A 21,869-nucleotide genomic window follows, 5' to 3' on the forward strand; every position below is an offset into this window, starting at 1 on the left:
AACAAATGGATTGTTAACGAGTAGTTAACGAGCTGAAATCTCGAAGTAGATTCAACATTACATTAGAAAGTTCAACGATACACCAACTGTCAGCATGAACAGCCCTAATAACAACCTGTAAGCCAGCAATCCTGTCCAGACGATCTATTACATAAACCCTTTCAGTTTTCCTTGGTTTCGATTTCCAACTTCCAATGTTTAATCTCATCTCCTCAAGGAAATTACCTTTGTTTCGACAATCTCTAATAATTCCAAACGAATCTTCACCTTTCATATGCAACCTAAGTTATAAAGTCCTCGTACACTCGATAAGAAGTCTATTCTTATTAGAATAAAATAGTACAAAATTTTTGCTCATATTCAAACGTTTTTCAATGAATCATTTCTTAAAATTTTGACGAAAATAATGTATCAAAAACAAGTCACTACAAAGTTAGTTCCGTGACATGATTAAAAATTATTATATGTTAAAAAATATGTACATACATATTACATATATACAGTATCTTACAGTATCCTAAATCACCTAAAAAAGAAGAACTGCAAATCGTCAGATTCGCGCAAGGTTGATCCTCGACATCAGAATTCCCCCGTCCAACATCTAAATTTTTATTCTCCAAATGGAATCCTTCATTAAAATACAAAAGTCGTAAGAAAAAATACTACGGACGTAGTGCACTGAAGGTAGTAAAAATTAAACGAATCTCCCTCCTCGATCTGCCGATTTGTTCCGGTCTTCTCTTCTTCCTCGAAATTCCCTGATTGAATTCCATAAGTCAATGAACCGACGTTACTTATTACTCAAGGGAGAAGAAGGGCGAACTTTTGAAAGGATAAAAAAAACGCGGAAGAGAGAGAAAAGGGAAGACGAGACGCTGATGGAAAAAGCTTGAAGCTAGAAGAGAACGCTTGGACCAAGGAGACACTGGAAATGGGAGGTTGGAAAGGTTGAGGGGCAGGGACGAGCTGACGGCAGTAACTCAGGGCTCTAAAACTAAAGCGGCAGCTCTGACAATTTCGATTTTACTGTCGCGCGTCCCCCTGATCCCTCTCGTCACTGGAAAAAGCCCGGGCTGCTAGCCGACATCAGGGATACTCACGTCCCTGGCTGGCCCATTCGCATTCAATCGCTCCATGGCTACGTACAACTAAATGTACAGGGTGATACGAGAAACTGGCCAGCGATTTTGCTCGGACATCGTTCGCAAGTGCTCGTTTCGGAGTTTTAGATGGCAGTTCGCGTCGGATTTTGGGTGCTGCGGGTTTTCGAAGGCTTTTGTTCCATTGGAAGGATATGAACGAGTGAAGGGAACATGTATGGACCGTGGATTTTTATGTATTTAATAGGAGATTTGAAAGTGCGAAATTGCACAGAATGCACATTGTATGAAAGCAGATATGACAGGTATTCAAAGTGTTGTGGTGTTTTGTATAGTATTTGGCAGGTAAAATAATTTTCTACCGAGGTTCCACTGTTCTTAGTTACATTCTTAAAAATATTAATTTGCATCTGGCGACGTGAGTCGGTTTAGTATGATTTGATAATGTTAATTTTGCCATGTTAAGATACTGATTATTGATAGAATGTATGACAAAAATGAATATTGATTATCGATGTGCGCAATTTGTACAAATACTTGTAAGAAATTTTCCTCTTTTTGACTGTACTGATGATATGGCAAATAACCCGAGTTTTGACAATTTTATTGTCGAAAATGAACTCTATCTAGGACTAATCATGTTTGTGAAGATGTATCAAATTATATAACGCTCGCAGGAGAGATAGCACAGTTGAAATAAAATCTAAAAGCACATATGAATCAAATTATTTGACAAAATTCGTAAAATGTTACTTTTGCAGTAGCCAATATTTTACTCGGTAATATATGATACAATTTGTCTCGTGGAATTTATTGAATTTTTCTCTTAATTGTGTTGCATTTGAATAACTTATGTCATAAAAAAGGACTTTAAATCATCAACATAGTAAAAAAAAACTCGTGTATGACAATATAGTTTATCGTGTGGAAAACGTATTGAACATAAATTCATAATTCGATGAAATTAATCTCTTATATCATAATTTCATTCCTGGAACATTGAGTCGAACAGATAAGCTGTTAAAAATCGATGCGGACCTTCTCGATGCGTTCCTCCTTTCTCGGACAAGATTCATTATCCTCCAATAAATTCACTTACGTATATTTTCACTCATCCTTGAATTTTACCACCCGCCAATTTTATTTCTCCAATAAATCATACTTATTTTTCCAAATGTATTACTCTGAAATCGTCTTTAATCAAACAACAAAACCATTTTAACATTTTCCGTTCTACTCTATCACTTCTACGTTTCGTTATTTCTCCCAGTATCTTCTTCGATTATTAAGCAGAATGCTGTTGAAAAATTACATAGCATTATTTATTTATATTACTTTTCGCCATTACAGCCTTTACAATTGTTATTATTCGTCTTCTTTCCGATTCAAACATTGACGTGAAAAATTCACCCTCTTCGCGATCTCTATTTGACATATTCATCGATCTTTCTAGAATTTATAACAGTGCTCATCAACCCAAAAATTGCACAAAAAATTCCTTCCCAGAGTAGCTTTAGTCAGTCGCTATAGAAAAGGATTATATAAATTTGCATCCATCCAAATCAATTTTTACAAAATTTTTATCTCCATTTGGCCAATTAATTTCTTTAGTTTCCTTTCTTTATCTAATTTTATTTTTGTCTTTTTTTTGTCAGTGTCTCCATAATGGAAGAAAGCATCTCCATACACGAAAAATCATAGAGAATTGAACGGTGTGAACAAAATTTGATAAAAATTATCAAAGCGAGAAAGACAGGATAATCAAATCAGTCGATCGCGGTTAGAATGGTTTTCTTTCGTGCCACCCTTTAGGTAGAATCGCGGCTGTACCTGCCGAAAGCTCTATAGTTTACAGAGACTCTTGCAATTTCAGTTAATACCATAAAACCTTCGGTACACGTACGACGCCCTGATCGTCGACGACAGAGGGCAAGAGAGAGAGTCAGATGCAACGTCGTGCTTGCGCAAACTACACGTCTCTCGACTCGTCCACACTTGTCGATAGGAAGCTTCGCTTTATAGCTTTTCGTTCGCGGAGACGCAACCAGGCTACGCCAATATGGGAACCAGATATTTCTTTCCTGAAACTATTTTCGACCCTTCGATCACCGTTATATCGCGAAAAATACTATACATTACGCGTATGTAGTAGTGTATATCTTCTTTTTATATTCCTTAAAACATAAAACCTATAATCATTGTGAAGAAAAGCGTTCTAATTACTATCTTTTGTTTATAAAAATTGCATCAAGAAATACGAAAGCGACATAAAGCTTTAAAATTTTGTAAAATCTCATACAAAATTTAACGTGATCCTAATGCTGCTTAAATTTTCGTTACAAGATAGAAGAAAAGCTGTGCAAAGCGACCCGTACCATTTTCATCGCCACTGCTACAAATTTCAATTTTCTGGAAATCTCATCGTCTAATAAACCAGTCTATTTAGCTTCTCGCAAAAGCTCGAGTCGATTGACCGAATTTTAAAAAAGTTATTCCGTTTCAAGGGGACTGTGCGGAGACCTTTTTATCCGGCTGTATATCCGAATTATCGATACCCGAAGAAACCTCGCTGACTTTTGTCGACAAACGATAAGAATCTACCGAAGCTTCTCTTTAATTACCCGTTTACACCTGCAATCAATCACACCAAAGGAACCGACAAATCCGAACGAAAAACATTCTTTGCCAAGATATCTAGATACACCGATGGAAGAAGCACGGTTATCGAATGAGTTAACATACAAAGGAGTACAAATAGCAATCCGCTCGAAGCAAGTGAAATGGAAGAGCCGAGAACAGGTCCGAATCGAGGGATTCGTTTTTCAAAGCAAATAAAGCGTTTTTCGCTGAAAGACCGAAACGATATCAGAACGTCAGTTCGATATCCATCGAGAAACGCTCATCGATTCTGGTTTACGCAAACTCGTCATTACCGTTGCGTACATCCAGATCCGCTTTGGAAAAGAGAGAGAGAGAAAAGACGATATCGTCAAATAAGGGAGGCGTTTGAGGAAAAATGAACGGCAGTGTGCCGCGTCTCGTGCGCGCACGCTCTCCTGTATCCGGAGATCTAAATTCATTCTCGAAACGGACACTTTCTATTCAATGTACACGGTAACGTTCACCATTTTCTCGTAGCCTGAGACCTTTTAGAGCGCGTTACGACTGCTCCAGAGACGTGTGACAGAACTGTATACGACGTTAACCGGACGTTATAGAATCACAAACGAACGAGTTCGCTGTTAAGGCAGCTCTCGTGGATAGGATTTGCGGGATGAACGTGAATCGTAGCGTTCGAGATTGAAAAGTTATTCGCCATTATTCGGAATCTGTGACTGTAGATGGTCTTTCGAGCCTTATTTCGTCGGTTCTTTGTCCTATTGATTTTATCCTGTTCTTTTGGTGATTTCCGGTATAATCGTATTATTTTAACGTTGAGGAGTACCTCGTGTTTGGATAAAATATAAAGAAAGGAAAGTTTTGACGGTGGTACGTACGATTCCTTGTTTTAATTTTCGTGATTCGAAACGTGATTTTCACATATTGCAAATTGTTTTTGTATGTCAGAACGAGAGCAAGAGAGAGATATACAAATTCGAGGGTCCCTGCAGGATTTATTTGTATTCAATGGGGAAAAATTGGGTAAATTACCGTGGAAATTTAAGTTGTATAATAATTAGTTTCTACCTAGTCTTACCGCGTCAATTCTTCGTTTCATTCATTTGATCCACATTAAGCGAAAAAATGATTATTGTGTAAAATTGTTGTTTAAATTAAGGATATTTTCCATATGGAATATACGCAAAATTTTAATTGTATAACTCGAAATTTAAATGATTAAACGTACCATCTAAATGATAAAATATTCCTTCATCTTTGTAAAGTGTATATGTATAAAACTAAAACATAGAAACAAAAATTCTGGCACCATTAAAATTTGGTAAGAGGATTACATTAAATGATTAAAATCGCGATTCAGTTTATTAATTCGTTAATATTCATGGGGAAGCTTGGAAGGAAAAAGACGATTAGGAAAAATTAGGAAGATGCTGTGCTCGTCGGGCTGTAAATAAAATGCAAGATGATTATTTGATTTACGATTGTGAATGACGTTTTCTGTACGATTTAACGATTTTCTGCGCTAGCTACGAACAGCAAAACGCGAACAAAAAGAATAGAAGGGATGGGAGTCAGAAAGGAAAAAGGCCAGAGGCGGCGTATAAAGGAAAAGAAGGCGCAGAAAAGGAAATAAACGAGAAACGATGAAATGAATGCGACTTTGTATCTGCTCGTTTTATTCTGAACAGGCATCGCGACGCACCTGCAAACAGAAGTATTGAAATGCACGTGTACCTTTATTCTGGAAAATGTCAGAACATCATATTTTTATCGTACGATTCTCGGAACGACGCGCTATCATTATCAATTCTTTATAATCACGTTCGATACTTAAGAAAATACAAAGCTTCTAAACTCTTCGAGAACACTTTCTTCGTAACTTAACATTAATTATTTTTCCTTAGAAACTTCTAAAGTGTATCGAGAATATTCTTTGTTTCCTTAATAAAACCTTCCTAGAAAAAATTCTGTCGATTATATTCGTAATGACACGAGCCTTCGTGAACCTCCGCCGTAAAATAATTAAACATAACGCGCTTGACAATCCCGTGATATAATTAATATCTCGCAACAAAAAGGTACAAATCTATCGAACGAGGCGCAAAGACGTTAAACTGTCTTCTTACTCGCACCAGGAAAAGACGAAGATCGACAAGGATCTCTTTCTATCGCAAAATCCTACAATTTACAAATACAGAAAACAGCTCGATACGAACAACGACAGGAATTTGGGGAAATAAAATCACTGCAAATTTCCATACAAAACAATGACAAAGCAAGGGCTAAAGAAAGACGAAAAACGATTAATAAGGATAATCGTAATCGTACAATTGGAAACGTCGAGCTTCGCCATTTTGGAAAATACAAGAAACAGCCGTATAATCCAGCGTACGATTTATAAAATCCTTTTCATCGAACGTTACAATGGCTTTCGATATGGCGAACGCGTCGAAAAACAGATGAACGCGAGAAGAGCAGAATTTTAAACACAATCGTTTCTCGATACATTATTAAAGGTATTCGTTAGTGTGCTGCTGTGCTGAATGTGTCCCCGCGTCCCTCCGTCTCCCCCTCCGCGCGGAAAATTCGCGTTTTCGAATGAATAAAACCGTCCCATTTCGACTAGTGAATGCGAAATATCATTTCGCCTGCCTCGTCGATATAGGATCGGACCGTAAAAAGGACAATGATAAACGCGATGGGGACATCGAATTATTCTACGCCGAATCGCGAGCTACAATGATTTCCAGCTGCCTGGTCGACCGAAAGTTTCGCGCTACCGATGATCGTTTCAATTTCTTGCGTTTGAATACGACCGTCTTACAGGTAGTTGCTGGATGCTGAAAACATGCGAATTTATTTCCATGATTTTAGTTACGATTCTGGTTGTTCAAGTTGTTTCCTTCATTCGAGTTTATTTATATAGACATGCAAAAGAATAATTTGATATCGTAGAGAGCGATTATAGTATTAATTATGGAGATTAATTAAGGTTGAAAGATTGTCGCCTCGTATATAATACAGTACAATACAGTGTGTGAACGATGTATTCGACGGATTCAATTCGAAGGAAACGCGCGAAATCACTTGACTCACCTTTACCAACTTAACTTTAAAGATACAATTGAGTGTTGCAAAATGAGTGTATGTGCGTGATTGAAGAATCATCGAGAGGAAGTTTTATTAGATTTTATTAGATATCAAAAAATGCACGAATTCTTGCACTGCGTCTGATACAAAAGCTTCTTTTCGTTTTGAATGGTGATACGGTAAAACAAGGAACGAGATCATCCCTTAATCAGAAACTTCTACAACCACAGAATCACCAATTAATAAAAACGAATCAGTTTCAGTCTTTGCAAATACGATATGCATAATTTTGATCAAAGATGAATCCAATATTAATCTAATTAAACAAATTTATTAAACGTTGGAAAATAAAGAATCTCTGAATAAAGATACCATCATGTCTAAGAAAGCAACGGTTTCAACGTCGGAGTTAACTTTTCGTCTTCTCCGATTAACAGGTCCATCATCGCCAAAAGTTCTCAAAACTTTCGATCCTCTTCTCTTATAATATTTGCGAAGTTTTTAACTTTTACCGAGGAATCAGTGTTCCGCTATGAAAATTTCATATCGCTGGCAATTCGCGATATCCGCTCCCGTGTTACGTATCAACGGACCTAGCTGCTGTGCATCTGGAAGTCCAATTGGTTGGAAACGCGTGTACACTGTACACAAGCGAATTTTCAACGCGTTTCAGCGACTACGAAGCCAAAGTTTGCGGCGTGTCGAGCGGAAACCGTGAACGAATCACGTTAGCTGGGAAATATTCTGGTTTTATATGGGCGGAACGACGTTTCTGCGTTTCGCCAGGACGAAAGGAAACGAAATGAAAAAGAGGAACGATCGTCGTTTCGTTGGAAAACAAGATTTTCCCTCCGCGCTTTGGTTCAACCCCCTTGCTTTATCATTTTTTTCATCCGGAATATGTCTAGCAGAGACGATTACAGAGTTCGAATTAATATGAAGGATATTAAAATACTACATACGATTTCGATTAAGCAAGCGCTGTTCAACGTTAAACGTTGAAACGCAATTTCAGATTGCTATCGAAGTTTTTTTCGAGATTTCACTTGCAACAAACTTTTACTGTCAAAAAGTTTATTGCTGTTTCCAGGAGATGCTTGGAGAGTTATTACTCTCAGAAGCGAGCTAACTTTTCTACAAAACTTTGATGTTTTTGTTAATTATGAAAAATTCGTAATTTTTATAGCTTTCTTTATTAAGGAGCTCCTGCTATAAATTTAAAAGAATAGTTAGTTTCGTGATTCTTAGCCAATTTGGAAAGTAGTTCGTTGTTTATAAAATCTGACATTTCTTCGAGATTTATTAATTTTTCTTTAGATTTCTTCCGGTAATTCTGCTAGGAAAAATTCTTAATAATAACAATCAATAGATAGCAACCATATAAAAATGTAGCAATTTCTTTCGGTAATTCTCCTGAATAAGAAATTTTCCAAAGTGTTCAAGTTATGACGTTAACGATTGAACATTAAAAGATATAATTTATTTTAATAAATCTACTAAAAAAAAAATTCTCTTAAAATAACTAACGTTCGATTAGCCGGAGTAGATGTCATCGCTTATAAATTGTCCGTCTCTTTTTACCCGGCATTTTACAGATATCTCGTTCTCCCGATATTCTGTTTCGCTAGGCCGATCCAATTAAGCTCTTGCAGCTAGTTAATGATGCTCTCTTATTAATCCTATAAAAGTGAAGCACGTGTAATGAGCAGGCGCCAACTCCGCGAAATTAATATTACTGACGACTGGCCGCAATAAATCAACTTTTACGACAGAACTCAAATAAACGTCCCGAGGAGAACTTTAAATTAAAACTTGCACCGCCTCGCAAGCTCTCTTCAGCTGCTTCTTTCCGCCTCTGTGTCCGTTTTACCTGTCCCTCGTAAATCGAGCAGAGCCACTCGACTATCGAGAAAGAGAGTATCATCGAGATGAGGAAACGGTGTGATATTCAAATGTTTGGGGTTGTGACGGTATAGGGATGAAAGTTTGTTCATTTTCTTCATTTTGGATTCTGTTAGGCAATGCGGAGAATAATTTGATCGGTTGAAAGATATTTTTATTCGATATACGATTATTAAGCGTTTGATGTTCATACAAATTTATATCTTTTTGGTTGATATATTACTATTAATTTTTAGAAACTCTCCATGAAAGTAAATAATATTTGAGAAGGCTACGAATATAATATAAAATACTGATCAGAAATTATAATACACACGAATATTACAAAATCGAAAGGTGATATAAAATCTGATTTACTTGGCAGTAGATTAAGAATGATCGGTTCAGACAGCTTATGCTTAAAGATAATAAAAAGAAAACTACGAAAAGCAGGTGAAATTCTAATAAAACCAAAGCCCATTTGGCTTAATGTACACTTTCAGAAGGTTTTAAAATGCATTGGGAATGTAGAAAGTACAGAAATATTATTTCAAAGTACATACTTACTAATGAATCGAAGAAAAGAAGAACCTTTCACTTTTCTCGAAGAGACCATTTAAATAGTCGTTTGGTTTCCTAAAGGAAACTAATAATACTGGCAAATTTTAAGCTTTCATTATTAACATCCATTTATACACTTTCATTAATGTAAATTCATCAACATCAATTTCAGAATGAGAACTATTTTTGACTAGCTGACATTTCTTTTCGAACGAAAATGGAATAAAATTTATTGCCTACGATATATTATTGCTTCTTGGACAATTATTTGCATATTAACCTACTTAATATAGATTGAATATTAGAAATTTAGGATTGCAATATTAATCCTTTAAGAAACTGCTAATTACCTTTATGTATTTGTTATAAATTAGTATAATCTACGCTATATACAGGGTGGTTGGTAACTCGTGATACAAGCGGAAAGGGGGCGATTCTACGCGAAAAAAGAAGTGGAAAATATAGAATAAAAATTTTTCGTTTGAGGCTTTGTTTTCGAGAAAATCGACTTTGAATTTCCGCTCGGTACGCGTACACTTCATCACGTCTCGTTATAACGGATCTCATTGTAGATCGTTGTCTCGATGGAAAAGTTAAAAAAAAATTTTTTTATTCTATATTTTCGACTTCTGTTTTCGCGTGAATCACCCTCTTTCCGCTTGTACCACCAGTTACCAACCACCCTGTATATAAGAAGATTAGCCAAAATCTACAACGTTTCTATGTTACGTTCTTATGTAACTCGTAATCGTTTGTATAATTTCATATTATAACGTAAGACGAAACTAAAGGTACAACAAACAAAAATTTTCTTCTTTGTGATGAAAAATATATATTCCATGTTAATTTCGTTACCTTTTCATTCAACATTTAGTGGATTTTCCTTTATTCTTAATTATCTCTGTTAATTCGTTGGGTACACTATCCACCAACTTATTTAAAATTTCGCTACGAACATTCGCCCAAGCGAATTTTATTCTTTTTTAAGTTTAACGATATTTTCTACAGGTGGGTTCTCCCGATCGTAAACTTTTCTTGTTAGAATTCTCCGCAAGTTCTCGATCGCGTTCAGATCGGAACTCGATGCTGGCTATGATAATAATTCTATTCTGAAATCTTGAAACCACTTTTCTGTGCTAGCGAATGTATGAATAAAAGCATTGTCTTGTTGAAAAATTGTCTTCTTGTGTTCTACTTCGGCCATGAGAGGCAATAATTCACCATGCAACATTCCCTAAAATTTGTAACATCCTATAACGTTCGATTTTCCCTTTTACGAAAACAATTTCACTTGACAAGGTATCTTGGAAATGTTAGAGAAATAACACAAAACATGAGTCTATAATTATTCACAGCATCGTATAAACTAAAATGTTACGCGTTCGTTAATCTCATTTCGTTCAGTCTTTTTCAAATTCCGACAGCTTCCAACTCGCTTGGAGCCGATCGTATCAAAAAATCTGTCCAGCAAACGAAAGTTATTTCTGCCTTGTGGATTTTTCACATCATTTCTCTCGACAATCTGAAATACTCTAATGCTCCAATAGCTAATAACCAGCCTCAGACTCATCTACATCTAGAGACAATGTCAAGCTTTTAAAAAGCTGTTGTCCAAAAATAATATTTCGTATAATACACATAGTATATTCGCAAATGGCTGTTCCAAGTGTTCAAATACTTTCGTCAGCAACTGTACGTGCGTCTTAGAAATCTGGAAATCGCCAAATCCATCGATTCCTCTCGTACACGTTTATCAGAACCCCTGCAAGGTATTTTCGGCACGGTTCTCGATTCTCAACAGTTCGCACGTGTTTACATTCCCCTGAGAAGGCGAGTGACGGCAAGTATCTCGGTGCTACGCGTGCTCGTGCACTCAAATCCAACTACACCCATTGTGTCGAGGTTGCGGAAAGCCGTGTTATCTCGAATAATACGATTACACGGAATAATCGCGTATACCAGACGAGGCCAGCGTACACCAGCAGCTCCATTACATTTATTTCGTCCCACTGTGTTCTGGTCGGACCGGGTCCGATCTATGGGGAGATTGATACACTCGACGGTAGCGAGTGGCGCGTGACTGGAAATCTATCAGATTTTCACGAGAGACACGCTGTGTGCCTCTTCGAAATGTAACTTGTTTCTCGCTTGATGGTTCCAGTTTCTGGCTTGTCGATATCTTTTACTAGTTTTATCGATATACTCTATTAGAGCAAAGAAAAAAAGGTAAGATCGTAGATAATAAAAATTGCAGAAACTCCGTACATTTTTCGACAATACAAATATATTTCATACAGGTGTAATTGTATAAAGGTTGATTTTCTTTTTTCGTTTATTATGTTCTTGTTATTGTTTGTTATCTTACGCGTCACTTATCATTAGCTGCGTCAACGGATGGAAATTATAACGATGTCGATATATTGAAATATTCAAAATTTTGTATCGCTGTTTCGAAATATCCGCAACTCGCGATTAAATATGTCATAATAATAATCTTGAATTTACAAACACACTTGATGAAATTAGACAGAAGATAATAAATTACCAAAGTTAGAATCGTATGGAAGAATTATAATATTTAGACAAATTATTTGCATAACGAATACATAATAAGAATTACGTCAGCTATTTTGCTTACCAAAAGCCTCGATAGCCATTTTAGTCGATGCCCGTGGACATGTGTGTACTTAAGTACACGTTTCAGAATTCCACCATCGAATACTTAAGTCCATTTACGACAAGTTACAAGAATCTTGATCTCTTAAACGATCTTACAAACCCGATCCATTGTCGAGTTTTATTAACTTGTTAATAAACCTCTCTATTCAATTATCTCCAATGCGATGACTTAGCAATCACTCGCTAATTACTCGTCGGTAGATAACGTCTGCTTTTCAAAAGAAATCGTCGCCGAGAATCGTTCCACTTAATCACGCGACCCGTTCACTTAAATATTCGATCAGTTAAGATTTCGCAACGATCCGTTTCATCTAAAAAGAGGGAAGAGGAGTGAAGTGGAAAAGAGGGTTAAACGTTGATTGTGCTCGTACGGAATAACAAATGGTATAAATTAATTGTATAAATTGTGTCAGTCGTGAGATAAGTCGATTAATTTCGTCTTATTTTGGCAATCCTCGTGATGCAATACTCGTGTCCCTCGATTAAACAGGTTGTCAAGATGCCATCATGTTTTACTTTTTTAATTCTCCAAGATGAAAAAAGGAACATTTATTCGCTGCCTCTTTGTAATTTGTTCTGACGTTCTGTAATTTCTGATGCTTTCGAAATTATTTCTTTAACGACTTAAACTGTAATTAGAGTAAAAAATACAAAGATACACTGGCCATGCGTATGCACCGTACCTTATTTTCCTCGAGAATTTCAAGACATTTATTAACATCGTCAGTCAGTGATTTAATATTTTAAAACGTATTGGAAAGTTACAAACAATTATCTTTTTCTGGTACTAACAAATTCGATCTTAAAGCGATTAAAGTTCTTCGGGATGATAATCTCTGAAACCGAGAGAAATTACGTTCCATCCTGATCGACGAAATGGTATCTTCTTATATTCAAAAGCATGTTGTTTTGCATTTTAAAGGAATTGTTATTCGTAAAAAAAATTCTTTCCCATTCGTGTCACTCTCGCGCTAAGAGTACCTACGACATTATGGTTGCTACGAAAGAAAAGGAAACCATTCGATCATCGATCCATTGCTACAACCCCTCGGTCGTAACTTTTCATCCCCCCTCGTTGTATCTATACTGTTGGCCGGCTCGACGAGCAAACTATAACTGGAAATTGAATTAACGTTCGTTATCAGAATTTGTATGTATAACCACCTAAAGACAGAAACTAATACATTGCGTTGTTACCAGCCAATTATCGAGTTCGAGTGTCGTACGATAATACCCGTTCGTATTGCGAACTCTCGGGACGCCACGCACCTATATACAATGCTCACGCTAAACTCTAGCTCTGCGACTCTGTAGCCGAAGACTTGGAAATTCCAGACGAGAAATTACAATTCCCTTACTAACTAAAGGTCTATCCGACCGAACGAGCATTACCCAATTTCGTAACATGTACCTGCTATCCGCCAAACTCGCTACGCTTTGTTTTATCATCGATCCTTGCAATCAGATGTACCTTGTACGGTAAAAGTGTGTGTATCCAAAAATTCTCTGTTTGATTGGTTTAATTTTTGTTTAATTTTTATTAATTGGTAGATCGCGTGCGCTGCTGTTAATGACGAGCAGAGTACGATTTTTCATGCAGATTCTCATTTTGACGAACCTGTTGATGAAATCATTCGCTAAGCGAACAAAGTTTCTATAATCATGAAATTATATGTTAGTGAAAGACAGGTGAATCTTTCGAATGGATTTCAAACGAATTTAATAGAACTATCGAAATAGATGAGACTAGAGTGTTATAGATATTTGAGGATATAAGCGATTTATAAATAAGGAAATTGTTTAATATTTTAGTTAAATCTCTGTGAATGAGTAAATAGTCGAAGAAATACGATAATATAACAAATAGATAACTAAATGAAATAAATAACTAATTAGATATGGTGGTGGTTTTCATATAATATACAGAGTAAGACTTTCGTAAATAACTGAATTTCAATTTGTTTGATGTTCTTGATGTTCAAATTATTGGAATCAGTGTGTGTCGAAGGTATCGGAATTATTGCAAATGCATAAACATTTGAAGAAATATAACAAGTCATAATCAAATGTACAACAAATAAACAATTAAAATTAATAACTGAAATTAACAAGTATTTTACTTATTATTAGATATTATTTTATTATCAAATATTTCGAGAAAACTAGAATTCACATGCTGCAGTTTCAGATCTTTCATAAATATCTCTCATGTTATACAACAAATAAAACCAATATTTACCTGAACCAATATTAAAGTATATCATTTAATATACTAATTATCGTGTATCTAATTATATTCTGTTAACGAAAGCACAAAAATTACAATTTATTTTCCGCGCTTCTGACCGGTCTTTATCTGGTCGTCGTTCAGTTTATTTAATTGTAGAGAAAGTAACAACAGTGGAAAAGAAGAAGAAGAAGAAGGCCACGAAGAAAAAATCGGGGGCGAGTTATTAACGCGCTTTTTAAGTATCCTTCGCGCTCACACGAAGGAGCGTTCCTGAGAATAATTAAGAAGGCTGAAAGGTAAATTGAGCGCAATTATTATTATTACGCGGCGAGAACACGTTAATTTACAGCTGGTAGCTGCACGAACTTCTTCCAGACGAGCCGCTCCGACAGGTGTTATTTAATAGATCAATTAGAGCCGACTAATTAAAGCGCTTTATGTTAATCGATAATCGCTTTCCTTTGATTAACGCGTCCCTGCGATCATCGCTTTCATCCCCCGAGCGAGATTCTCGATTTATTTCGAAGTTGGCGCGAAAGCGAGAAAAAAAGGAGGAAAAAACGGAAGATGAAGGAGCATCCAATTGAAAACACAGTCTTTAATTTCTGTTAAAACCTTCAAACCCGACTTTATTCTCCACCCTTCGTTTATATAATTAATATCGCTCGCGTTAATTGCGATGAAATCTTCAAAGTGGCCGCTTTTACAAATGTTACGCGATATTTATTTTCTTTAACGCGTTGAGCTTGTTCGTTTTTTCAATACAATTTGTTGTAAACCTATATTTATTATACCAAAAAATTCCTCTAACTTTTAATTTCATCTACTTTCTATCGACTACGTTCAAGGAAGATCGTTTAATTGAAATACGTGATAAATTAAATTCTACAAGATTCGAAATAGATCTATGCAAATTGCATAGTCAAAATACATAGTGAAAATATAAATCTGCGAAAAAGTAGGATATTGATACCTCTTTTTTTTCAAGGACGATATAAGCATAGAAGAAGATAAGCGTAGAAGAAGATACATACACGCAATTAAATTGTAATTGAAAGTGTTTTTCACTGTGGAGTAGAAATCCGTTAGTCTTCTAATCTAATAAATGCCGCAACTGTGTAAAATTCCGAGCATTTCGATTAACAGACAGACAGAAAGACAGAGAAAAATGCTGTGAAACATTCTTTTTCAGAGAGGATAATCCTGTTCGTTTGCGAGTATCTAACAGGGCGAATTTATCGCAGCGCTGCCAAACGTCATTAACTACCAATTTCGTGCAAAACGGGTTAAATAGTTCGGCGAGATTCTCTGAAAGCACCTTTCACAACGCGCACATTTCATTTACTGCAATTTACTACGAAATCCGTATGAAAATAATTTTCAAACGTCGCTAAATGTAGTTTACGATAATACAGGGCCCGCACGCCGACAAAAGTTATCAAACAGCATTAACGTCTTCTATATACCGATTTCATATCGCCTGCGCAATTTTACGAGTGAGTGAGCAAGAGAGAAAGAGAGAGAGAGAGAACATTTTCGACATTTTCGGGTAAAGATGAAAAAATGAAATGGCCAAACCGTAAATAGGTAATGGAGAAAACCCATTCGTAAAGAATGGAATAGGATGAAGATGAAGAAATAGGTGTATTTCCCATGTGGCAAAAGTATTGTTGTTCGTCCATATACGCTAGCGGAAGAATTTATTGCGTCAGAAAAATATTCATTATTTTTTAAAGGTAGAAACTTCCGAATAATTACACTTTCTATCGACTGTAACAATTTCTGTCTATTCTTTGACGAATAAAAATTGATTGTTCTAGTGTTAATAATCAAAGTATTTCAGAGTATACTTAAGACAAATACCAGAAAAGGAAATTTTGCATATATCTATTTAAAATTTATGATATCGACTATTCTTGAAAATAGTAGAAAAAGATTGTATCAGGTTTACGATGCAAAGGGTCATCCTCATTCGCTATTTATAGCTATCATTATAGAACATCATTGTTCAATCGTCTATTACGTTTAAATATATCATCGTAGGATGAAGGAAATAGAAACTTCACATTTCGTATCGTCGCCACAAAACAAAGAGATACTCGATAAGACTTCTGCTTTTCGAAAGATCAAATAAAAGATGAACGGATCAGAGGATGTCGATGTTAGCCAAGAATATTCGAAAACCAAGTTATGGAACCTGCGTCAAATTATCAGACGTCTGTTTCTCGATCATTAGTTTTGGCTGTTCCCGAACTATACGCGGCTGTTCGTATCGCCTGCACGTGACTTTGGTCTCGTGCAAGGTCTGCTGGGTCCATACAAGGCACTGTTATAAAGGACTATGCCTTGAGACGATAAAAACAAGCACAAGCAACGGCGGGCCATGCATTTCTCGAAATAACGTTAACTCCGACGCCGTCCGGCCAGTCACGCGCACCATCAGAGCCTTTTAAATTCGACGTTTCTTCGCGCTTTATCCCCATGACAAGGCAAAATCGCGCAAACACCTTCACTCGTCTCGAGATATGCGTTTCGTACGTTTCTTGCTGGCGTTTCCGTTCCGGACTTATACGTTTCAGGGTATTCTTTTTGTATACTCTGACGTGGTTATACATTTAGTTATACCATTTTACGTCATACCATAAATGTTGGATCGCGATTTTTAAAAAATCAATTTTAAGTTTGTCGTAAGGTGGATTTAATACCATTGTCGGAAAAGATAAAAAGAGAAACGTAAAGCCTGTAGAAGACTTTTGAATTTTGGAACAGGGAAAGTTAAAATAACAATTGTGTTGCTATTAAGATATGTTTATCTGTTAACAAATATGTAATTTTTCGTTGTTTTAAAATATCCTTATTCCCATGCCTATTTGTAAAAGTATATCTTCATCGCCAGATAAATGTTTAATTATTAAAATAACGAAACAAATCATGTTCGTAGGTAATGTTTCCATTTTAATAATAATTTCGTCTCTTTCTTCTGTTTCAGGTAAGACATCATTTAACGAGTCACTAAAAACTCATAAATTACCGGTGAATATAAATAGCTGCTATCAGTAGCTGCTTCGTTCCGCGTTTACCTCGCGAAATATATAACTTCATTAACTCCTACGTAATCACGTAAGTTTGTCGCATTCCTAATTTATTCTTCCAAATGATCTCTCATAAACTGTCGCTGATGCGTAACGCTTTGAGAGCTTATCTTTAATTACTTGCACACACACACACACACACACACACACACACATTTAGCCGTAGTTGCTTATAGACCAAGTTACATACAAAGTTCATAGTTCGTTGCGAGATATAATCCTAAAGATGCATTTCCATTAGCACTTTGAATGATTAAATATCATTGACTCGTGATCTTGCTTTCAAGAAGCACATACAGAAAGCAAGATGTTTTCTTTCGAGATATTTAGTTTATTAAAAATTTGAACTTTTACGAAAGCTTCGAGATAGTTGGGAGATGAACAAGTTTCGTCGTGATAATTTAGAGTTTTAATATTTTTTATATTTCTAGATATTCATTCATCTCTGAAACAAATGCTCGAAAATAAATTTTCTAATTTTAAAACGATAATATCCACAGTTCGTAAATTTCAAACATAAATCTTCTAACGTCTTAACAAAATTTCCATCGTAAATCAAATTAAGAACGATCAGTGTATTAGAAGTTGCAATGGTAAACATATGAAAGTATGATTTTGAGTAATAGATCAGGAAACCAGACGCAAATGCATACTTAAGTAGATAAGGAGAAACAGATCGTCTTTGGTCAGACACGTTGCACAACCAACTCGCCTACTAATATTCGCCACTCTTTGGATCTTCGCTATTAACTTTATTGTTACTTTGTTATTAATCGTTTAATAATATCCTTCGCTTCGATGAAACTTTTTATTAACAAACTTTTTAAAATAGTAGAATTCTGAGGTAAATTTTTCCTTGAATTTTTCTCTTTTAGGGAACACGTCGTGATTGCAAACTTTTGACCAGAGATATATAATGATTTTATAATTTTCATACAAAAGATAGTTCGAAAATTCTACATATTTTCGTCGTGAATTATTATGAAAAACTTTCTTGTTTAATTTCGAGATTCTTTTATTCGTATGCCGTATAAAGAAGAATTGTTTTGGCGGCAGCAGAGACAAGGTAAAACGTGTAAAACCTGAAAGGGAAGTTGCGTAGATTATCGCAACGTGCACGTACATCGTCGAACAATGAACAATGACTACTGAGAGCGAGTCATTAGTTGACTCGTGAGTTGCTTGCAAAAAGAATGTAACGTTGCCTTTTCGCGCGCGTGTTTCCTGTTGGAGAAAACGTAAGAAAACGAAACTATTTCTTCTTGTTTATTCTATGTCAAATGACATTCTATTCTCGGTGGACTGAAACAATCTTTTTGAGAAGAAATACACATCTGGAAGAACAAATCTATCTTTAAATAATAGAAAATTGTATAGGTATTCCATTTGAGAAAAAATTAAGGGTGAAAGTGTTTGTACTATTAGAAGTCAACCCTGTAAAGATCGAACGCATTCGAAATGATTAATTTCTCATTGAATTTAATGTTAAAGTTATCAGAATAGTCAAAACGACCAGTTAGTAATTTATCATGGATGCATTTTTAGAGATTCTTTTTGCTAAGAGCTTGTCTTTCTCTTTCCATTTTCTCATATACCTTTTATTTCCCTATCTTTGGTAACAAGTTCTTCTTACTATGTTTTAGCCTTCGCTAAATCATTGCCAGTGCTGAATAAAGAACACAGAAATAAATTAGATATGATTACCTTATACTCGAATACTTGAAATCTTCGTATTATAAAATTTCTAGATTTCCCAACAATTTCGAATAATTATCTTTATATTTCGAAAAACCTTTCCAAGTACCTGCCTAATGTTACGTTCTTCCAAATGTTTCCGGAAATTCTACCTGTTTGATTACCATTACATGCAAAGAATTTAGCAACTCACTTATACTATCTCAATTCATCACCAGAAATTACTCCAATGTAAAAATGGATCTCAACTCGGGAACAAGGTCAAACGAGACACGTTTATAAGAACGTTCTTCATTGTCTTTATATTCCCATTGTCTTTATATCCATTACTAAAGTACAAACTACTATATGTTACACGTATTACGAAACAGCCTGTATGACCACGAATTCTCTCCAAAGCCCATGGAACCGTCGTTATGTACTTTCATTCATAAACCATCGTTCATTATTCGACAGTTACTCGACAATGTATCATCGATCGATCTTCCCTTTCCGCGTGACGTAGTGTCAGAATCTCTCTCGAACGTGTTTAACAGTGATAAAGGATAAATTAAGAAGCAATCACGTTAAAGAAACTGAATTAGTTGAAACTGCCGCGAGGACTAGAATCGAGACGTACAGTCCTCGTAGGTTCATTTAGTTCGCAGCCTAGTAATTCGCAATCTGCCTTTCGCCTGTTAAACCACCGGCTCCGAGATAAACTTTCAATGAGAGAAAACGCCTAGCCGCAACCTCTTTCTACAGGGTGTCGCTAAGTTTAATATTTGGGCCGTTGATTTTTATATGTTTATAAGAAATTTGAAAGTACGGAGGAAATGATTAGTATCTCCGATTTTTCTCGAACTACAATATGTCGAAAAAGGATATTTGAAAAGGTAACATATCGATAAAGGAAAGAGTCGCGGACAATTTTCTGTACTTTTAATTTTCTATCAAAACTAAACCTAATCTAAGATTCGCGTGAAATTTTTATTGAATTCTATGATTTTTTTCATATTTATTTCTCAATTGATCAATATCTTTCGCAAAGAATTGTTAGTTCTTCGAGCCTTGACGTTTTAATTTTGTAATTGTCGCATAATTTTGAAAACACGAAGAAGGGAACGCACAAATCGTTATTAAAACGCGAGAGAAATGGGAATTTGATGAAAGGGACGTGTTTGAAATGATGTCACTAGATGGAAAGGGCTGATATATTATGGCGTGAACGTATTTCTACGCTGCTCTCGGAAGATTTTGCAATCAATTTTCGTCACATAGTGTTTGAAACACGCTTTATAGGAAAATATTATATTTACCACCAGACTTGTTTATTAAATGGAAAATTAATTAATGTAAACAGGAAACATAATTTATAATCAATAAAATTTTAGCTTAATATTTTTGTTACTTATTTATTGATATTTATTTATACTTTTTGATTTACTTGATTATTTACATTACATCAAAGCAAACTTTTAAAGTATGATATTAATTAATCTACGTATTAGAAAACCAGAAATAAATAGAAATGGATAAGGAGAAACGGATCGCCTGTGGTTAGACACGTTTCTTAACCAACTTACCCACTAACATATGTCTTCTCTATAACATAGCAATGATATTTTACTTTGAAAATAATTTACGAAACATATATCAATTTATTACATGTTAACTGAAGGACTATTTAAGATGCCAAAGTTATTAAATAATAGTACAAAAATATTCATTTCACAAAAGTGTTCATAAAAATATAAAATTGCAAACACAAACGTAAAATAGCCCACAAAGGACATTCTGTCACGAAACATTTCGTCTACAAACACAAAAGCCTCGACATCGCACGATTATATCAACCAATAATCAAATATCTTCTATGGCACGATTTAACTAAATCCAACATGATCAAACATTTCCAGTAGTAACTTAATCTCAATTCCACTCGATAAATAGAATCGTCAGACTTTTTTTCAACATTTTCCACTTGCTAGTCGTCGCGCCGTTGGCTCACGGGCCTCCGTATGAAACAACGCCACCAGGGACCTGTAATGAACGTAATTTAAAGTCGATCTCGCGGACGTGTTCCACGAGTGATGGCGGGGATGGGCACACACAGGTCGTTTGCCGTCTTAGAAACTTCGTTACGTTGGGATGAATATCTCGATTCAACGGGTACGTCGGCAAGTTTCCACGTCGTGACGAAAACTCGCGAAAGTTCTGACATAATACACGCAGCACGCGTAATATGATTTCGGATGAAATTATTGTTTGCGCGAAGACATCCGTCTACCGTCTGTTCAACAGGCATCTCTCCCTCTCTTGACCTCGTTCTATCGTCACAATTCCTTTGAAAATTCGTCTGGTCGACACTGAACTTCCTCTGACGGCAAATATTTTCCTCTTTTTGTACGAGAAGAGACAAAAGGGACTCGTGAACAAATATCAATAAGTTTGTTACAGCGAGATGGATGAATGAATTTTTTGTTTGAAACTGATATTGGAAAGAATTGAATAAGGATGTAGGAAAAGCGAAAGAAATATCAAAAGAATTGAAAGAATATTTTGCGAAGAAATTTTGAAGGAATTGGAGATATATTCGAAAGGAACTTAGAGGGAATTTATGGAGAATTCGAATGGAATTATGGAGGAATTCAAAGAGTACTTGAAGTAAGGTTCAAAGGAATTAGAATCCTGCTTCGAAAGAATCTCGAGAATATCTGAAAGAAACTTCGAAGGAATTCGAAAGAAATTTTAAGATAATTTCCAAAGTATTGGTAAAATCATAGAAATGTGGTAAAAATTGGGCAGGGAAAATTTTAAAAGATCCCTAAAGAAATTTTAAAGGAGTTGGAAAAATATTTCAATGGAATTTCAATATTATTTTAACTGAATTTCGAAAGAATCGAAAGAATAATCGAAAAGTTTCAAAGAAACTGTACGTGA

The 21,869-nt window shown here is 35.5% G+C and overlaps 2 protein-coding genes across 4 annotated transcripts in view; one reads left to right on the top strand and one right to left on the bottom strand.

Moving 5' to 3' along the window:
* LOC117230951 (RING finger protein 17) overlaps positions 1 to 21,869 on the top strand; it is a 308,646-nt gene that overhangs the window by 255,982 nt on the left and 30,795 nt on the right. The window contains exon 1 of one of the 3 annotated variants that reach the window (XM_033488941.1): positions 17,258 to 17,280. The exons of the other annotated variants lie outside the window; for them this stretch is intronic. The gene's annotated coding sequence lies outside the window, so the exon portion shown is untranslated. Of the gene's footprint in view, positions 1 to 17,257; positions 17,281 to 21,869 lie in introns of those variants that run through there. 3 annotated transcript variants of the gene reach the window in all.
* Positions 1 to 21,869, bottom strand: part of LOC117230980 — a 112,455-nt gene that overhangs the window by 72,344 nt on the left and 18,242 nt on the right. The window lies entirely within an intron of this gene.

Source organism: Bombus vosnesenskii, unplaced genomic scaffold (genome assembly GCF_011952255.1).
Source record: "Bombus vosnesenskii isolate JDL3184/JDL3185 unplaced genomic scaffold, Bvos_JDL3184-5_v1.1 scf7180000013263, whole genome shotgun sequence".
In the NCBI taxonomy this organism is placed as follows: Eukaryota; Metazoa; Arthropoda; class Insecta; order Hymenoptera; family Apidae; genus Bombus; species Bombus vosnesenskii.